At 34.4% G+C, this 6,634-nt stretch overlaps 1 long non-coding RNA gene across 2 annotated transcripts; it reads left to right on the forward strand.

The window, feature by feature from the left end:
• Positions 1-652: 652 nt before the first annotated feature.
• On the forward strand, positions 653-5,798 carry LOC145632168 (uncharacterized). Of its 2 annotated transcripts, none has more exons than XR_014112509.1 (4): positions 653-882; positions 1,577-2,334; positions 3,024-3,232; positions 3,528-5,798. It is a non-coding gene; the product is annotated as an uncharacterized LOC145632168 (long non-coding RNA). The 2 variants fall into 2 exon arrangements; XR_014112508.1 differs by having other exon boundaries at positions 4,704-5,798.
• Positions 5,799-6,634: the final 836 nt, after the last annotated feature.

The following is a 6,634-nucleotide window of genomic DNA, read 5'->3' on the forward strand; positions in this document are numbered from 1 at the left end:
ATGAGCCAACTTACAAAGAGGATAACTCCTCGCTCATTCAAACAGTCCTACAAAGCAAAAGCTTCGATCCCTCGAAGCTAATTACTCCAGCTGAAGGATCACTACAAGGGTGGCGCAAGACCGTCTAAGTGACTACTTCAAGTGGAAGGAAAATATCCATCAAGACAGGGCAAGGACCTATGTTTGAAGAGTCGTCTGAGTCAGAGTCTCTCCCTATAGAGTCATCTAGGTGTTTAGTAGTAGCACCTCCCCCCTCTATTTCTTCTCCTAGAATAGTTAGTGATCAAGTCCCTGAGGACATATCACTCTTTGATGTAATGATCTCAGAGTATAATAATATTTATTCTTTTCCTTATTTCTTGTGTTTTTCTCTAACCCAAGATGACAAGCATTGCTTAACTAATAATGAAAAAGACAAAGAAATTATTAAAGCAATCACTACTACAAAATGATTCTTTTCTCGACGCTTAAGCCTCGACGCTTCGGTATGAGCGTTAGGTGGTAAATCAATATGCGTATTTTTTCGACGCCTAAAAGCGCCGAGATTGATTTTCGACATAAATAAGCGTCGAGAACAACACGTGCAAGGCTCGTGAGTGCATTTTGTTTAACCCACGGTTTCTTAATTTCAGAAATAATAAAACCGCCCATAGTTTCTAAACTTGAAAACCTTTCACTTCTCACATCTTAACCCTAACTATTCATCTCTCCTTCATCTTACTAAATTCTGTGAAGTGATTCAGAAAATCATGGATTTCAATGTCAGATCTTCAATTCGTTCCCCGTGAATTGCTCATAAATAATTTTGCTTGCTTAATTTTCTCTACTCACCGGCCTTCAAGGATGTTTTAATTTCGTCTTCTCGTTGCCGATTTAATTGAGGTACAATTTTTCATTTTGGGCATTAATTTTTCTTTGAATTGAGTCCTATAGATTGTTTGTAGAGTTTATTTAACAATAATTTCATGAAGTTATGATCTGAAATGTATTTGATTCATGAGAAACAGATATTTTAGGGTTTCATTATATATATTATTATGTTCGATTTTGTGCTACAGTTCAAATAAAATTCTAGAAAACTAGCCTTCTTTTCTTCTATGTTTGAAAGAAGCACCATTTTGAGTTGGCTATCGACCTGCTATTAGGAACACTCTTTGTTTTTTTTTTATTATTATTTTTTTATCGTGTTAAATTTTTTTGAGGTTTTGTTTTCCTAGTTATTTCTATGATATTGAGGAGTGGATAGCTAGGGTCCATCTTTTGACGCTCTGAACTATTAATTATACTATGGTGTAATTTGACTTTTATCATTCCTATACCCTTTAGTACCTTCTTATACATTTGAATACTCTATGTGATGATTGATTTATCAGGTTATGTTGTTGACATTATTGCAGTTCCTCTGTAGGAATTTCTATGTAGAAATTTGATTGATTTATCAGGTCATGCTCTTGACAGCTCCTCTCACGCCTCTTAGAATTATATATAAGCATACTAAACACTCTGTACAATTTGTCTATATTTTTTAATTGATTTACTTGCTTTATTGAATAAGTTCTTTCTTCCCTTTGGCAAGATGACTTGACTACAATGCTGGTACAACAATGTTGTTGGTCCCAGTTTAATATTCAGAGAATCATTGAGATTACTAGTGAGAATGAGGCAAATAAGCTGATCGTGCCAAATTAGCTAAAAGAGAGGCAATTCCATACTTTGAAAGATACATGGGGAGTCCCTAAATTCTTGTCATAAACAACCAAGTCAAGGTATCTACTATGTCGATTGTTGAAGGAAAAAATCACAGAAGTTATACCTGGAGTATTGAGAAATTCTCGACTTTGAATGATGAATTGTTTTCTCCTGTATTTCACTTTGATGGATGGTCATGGTATGTATTTAAGTTTTACTTTAAATAAAAAGTGGAAAATTTCACTCAATTGTGACTAAAAATGCTTATTACTTTCTCTGATTTGTAATATTTCATGAAATTAAACTTATTTCCTAGAGGAGAGGCTGAAGATGGTAAATGCCTCTCACTATTTCTGCATGTAGACAATAGTTCCGGGCTAACTGATGATAACAAACTGTATGTTGAATTTATTCTTTACTTGAAGAATCAACGCCAAGGGAAAGACGACCATCACAGTAAGATAACTTGTAAATTTTAACACGTGACATCTTATTTCTTGTTTTAAAAAATTAGCTAGTGTCCTCTGGAATTTATAATTTTTTTCATTTATTTAATTTTTTTTGCACAACGTACCTGGTTTTATGCAAGCTCAAACGATTGGGGCTACCCATACTTTCATGCTTGATAAAGTTCATTATAATAAGGTATATAGACCTACTTTTTGTGCATTAATAAATTTTGAAAAATGAAGGCTTGATCCAGATATCTGGTGAAATATTTTAGCATTTTGTCGTGTGAACAATATAGGACCAAATGTGCAATTTATCTTGCACAATGACACTAAAAATATCTCTAGAAATGGGCATTAAATTGTTCTGTCTTTTACTATGCCATATGTAGCAAGATACTGACTTATAAGATGAGTAGTTTGATTATGTTCATCTGGTTTGATTCTAGTTGTTTGCATATTTCTTCCATTTTCCGTTAGATTGAGTTGAGTTGGATTGGGCCTACACATAACCTATGTCTTCTTTCCCCATTAAATAGAAGAAAAGTAGAGATGAGTAGTTGGGAGAAAAATACTAGACTTGCACCATTGTTTGTTGAAGCCTTCTTCAATTCTTTGTAGTATATTTTCACATATCTTGTGCATTGAAACCATAAAGGACATACCAGTCCCTAATGCATAAATAAGCAATAAATTCTTCTTGGAAAGCCAAGCTAAGTAACAACTTCACTATCTTTTCTTGTGGAAAGTGATTAGCTATATATATATGTATCATGCATGTCTATTTTGATCTCAATAGTCTGTAACCAACGCCTTCTTGATTTTGGCTTGTATATTTTCCTTTCTGCATCTCTTTGGTATGTTCTTACAAGTTTCCAAATACAGATATGGGCAGAACGACTTCTAAGCATGTATGTCAATTGGGCTGAAAAGAAAGGTTACAAAGGTAGAGTATTGGAGAAGTGTTCCTCGAACATTGGGGGCATTAAGTCTGCCACTATTGAGTTTGAATTTAAGTATGCTTATGGATTTTTGATTGGCGAAAAAGGTGTTCACCGCATGATGAGTTCACTTAAAAAACAAGTTGCCATGAGGTACACTTTGCTTAACTAGTGCTGATTTCTAAAAGTGCATTTATTATCACCAGATGATCTAATTTCTACATAAACCTGATATACTACTTCCATTTGGATTCAGTAATAACATTGCAAATTCAATATTTGGTATAGTAACAATTATTTCAGGACAAAGGTTGAGAGTTATATTGAAAGCCTATAGCTAGTAACTATTATAGGATAAACCATAAGGTCATTTACATCGTATCATTATCAGGCCAATGATAGTCAAAAGGTCTTAAAGCTTGAATTTGTGGCCTCTTTATTCTAACAGTGAAACATGTCAGCATAAGATATGAGAAGGGCGGGTGCATCATCCGCACTTCAATTCAAGTCAGTTTGAAAAGCACAACTGGTGATATCGATATGTAACTCTGTAAGCATTGGTACAAAAAACAATACTATCAGAATTTTTGCGCAGTTGTACAGCTTCCAAAGAGGTATACACCTTATAGCTTACTAGTATTGAAATAGCTTATATTTTTTAACACTCAACATTTTTTGCTTTGTACAGTGTAGAAATTGGTTGAGCTTTCCGTGATATTATTTAATATCTCACTGTTCCTTGATTTTATGTGCATGTCACCTTAGCAGCTGTTGATGTCATTCCTCTGTTTCTTGAGACGATCTCTGACTTACCATTAGATGATAATGATCTAATTATGTCCTATTTGCTGAGTGAAAATGATACAGGACCAATTGTACCCGTTGTTCATATTCAGCATGCTTCTACAGGCATATGCGTGCAATCCTCATGTATTATGACAAGATAACTTCTGTGTTCATGATTATGATGGTAGTGGGTAGCATATAAGGTGATGCTCAATTTGTACTTTCTTCGTATTTGATAAGAGAATGATCTGTGTTTTTGTTTACTGGAGGTTCTTATCTGGACCTTGGCCACTTTCTCTTCTTCATCAATTTTGTGATTGAATTGTTTTCCTCATGCATTTTTGAGTGGTGTAAAAGAGTTTTTCATGATATAACTTAAACATGTATACATGTGTATTGCTATGATTTGGGCAAATATATTATGTTGGACTGGTTAAGAATTGCAGAAAATTATTTAGTGGTCTGGCGCTGCTTGTTGGCTTATTTGCAGAACTGTAAAGTTATGCAGTTACTGAAATGGTTATGTTTAATGTCACACTATGATTTCAGTTGCAATCACCAGCATAATGACTTTGATTCTCTCTCTGAATTGTCTATACTGAACCAAGTGGTGAAAGAATTTGAAACAGTATCTTTGTGAAAATGATGGCAGATTTACCTGATTTAGTAAGCTGATTGATTGATATTTTTAGTTAGTATGATACTATCTTGTTGTTCTCATCTCAACTATAATTTTATACTTGGAACATGATCTCGTGATTTCCAATTCATGTATATTTGCTGGATTGACTTGACCACTATGCTTCACTCATCTACTTGATTTGTCTTATGTATTCAGATTAAATATGCAAAACTTATAAAGGAGTTGGCAGAAACAGATGCTGTAAATTATGGACTAATAAAGCAAGCGTATAATGCATCAGTTGATATAAGCACGTTTTTAGATCAATATGAGATGTCCAGGCTTTTGAAAGGGCCATATGTGAAAGGTGTTTAATGGTTTCTCTCAAGTTTTACTCTTATATTATGTCTACTATTTGTTGTAGGGAAATTGTGATTGACATTATGCATATCCTAGCTCGAGTCTTGAGATTTGTGAAGGGTGAATCTGTGATCTACACAACTTTTGATTGCTCTACAATGAAGGAGATTGGGCAGCCAATCCTTTTTTTGCTCAAATTTAACAGGCTTCGGCTTCCAGCTTTATTGAGAGGCTGTTATGGCTCTCAAAAAATGTTTCAAGGTCTGAACTAGTTACGATTGCCACGCTAGCTTGGGCCTCTCTTGGCACTGCAGGAATATGTCCACCTTTGAGAAGAATTCATTTAATGATGTTGAGGTTGCCAGGGGGGTTGTGAATATGGTGCGTGAAAGTAATGAGTATACTGGAAGGGTTGCTATCTGACCCACCCAAATCTGCCCACCAGTCAGTTCGTGGAGTTACGTTGCCCAACTCAAAGAAGGGTCAAGGTAAATTGTGATGCCCTTTAGGTGTTAAAACCGGCTTGGGGGCTATGATCAGAAATGATCAAGGGACTATTGTTGCTGCTGCAGTGAGGCAGGAGGGTGCAGGGTGGGATGTAGGGTGTGCGAAAGTTGTTGCCTGTCAATATGGTCTGCTTGTGGCGAAGAGGTTGGGATACTCTGATGTTCAGCTTGAAAGTGATGCCTTGAATGTGGTGAATGCTGTCCGAAACAATGCCAAAGGATTTTCCCTTGTGTTTCTCCTATATGATAATATTTGTAGGCTTTTTTCAGTTTTAGTTCGTTTTTAATTTCTCATGTAAAGCAATCGGGTAGTACTTTAGCTCATAATGTCGCTAGATGGGAGACAAGAGATTGTGATGAATTTGTATCTTCGGGTCCTTTACCTCAAAGTTTATTGACTTTGGCGGAAATTGATCTTCTTTAATATATTTTTCCCGTTGCTTGACTTCAAAAAAAAAATATGTGACATTTTTTTTTAATAAATTGTATTGATGTTTTCTTTAATAAATTTAGTAATTAACTACGTACTACTTTTATTATTGTTGATTATTGTTTTTTTAATCTAGTTATATAGAATATTTGTTTACTTTAATTTTAATGTTATTAATTTAATTTATGATAAATTTAAATAACTATAATGTATGTATGATGGTAATAATTTAATAAAATAAAAAAATAAAAAACTTTAAAAATAAATTCTAGACGCTTTTTAATGTCTATATATTTTGCGCATTTTCACATTTCAAGAGTTTCCCGCCATACCATAGCCTGACACGAATAAACACAAGACAACAAAAAGCGTCGCTAAATTTGAGTATGTGGACATGTAAAAGCGTCTCAAAAAACTACACAAATTTGGGATAATGCGCGAAATAAGTACTTTCCGACACTTTGTACATTAGTTTGGACACATAAAAGCGTCGATATTCTCGACGCTTTTATGTGTCCCTCAAAATTCTCGACTCACGTATTCTCGACGCTTTTTAGCAGCGTCGAGAAATATTTTTTCGACGCTTTTTAGCGTCTAAAAAAGGCCTAAAAAGCGTCTAGAAAACACGCTTTTTGTAGTAGTGAATGGAAACACTCGAAAAGAAAACACCGATGATTGAAGAAACTGAGACGGTTGATATCTCAAATGATTCGACCAATAAAAGAGAAGTTAAAATCGGATTAACACTTAACGAAAAAGAAAAAACCGATTTAATTGACTTACTTAAAGAATTTATCGATGTATTTGCTTGGTCATTAAAAGATATGCCAGGCAATAATAGAGATATAGCT

The sequence above is a fragment of the Chenopodium album genome, chromosome 5 (genome assembly GCF_948465745.1).
Source record: "Chenopodium album chromosome 5, dcCheAlbu1.1, whole genome shotgun sequence".
NCBI classification, from domain to species: domain Eukaryota; kingdom Viridiplantae; phylum Streptophyta; class Magnoliopsida; order Caryophyllales; family Amaranthaceae; genus Chenopodium; species Chenopodium album.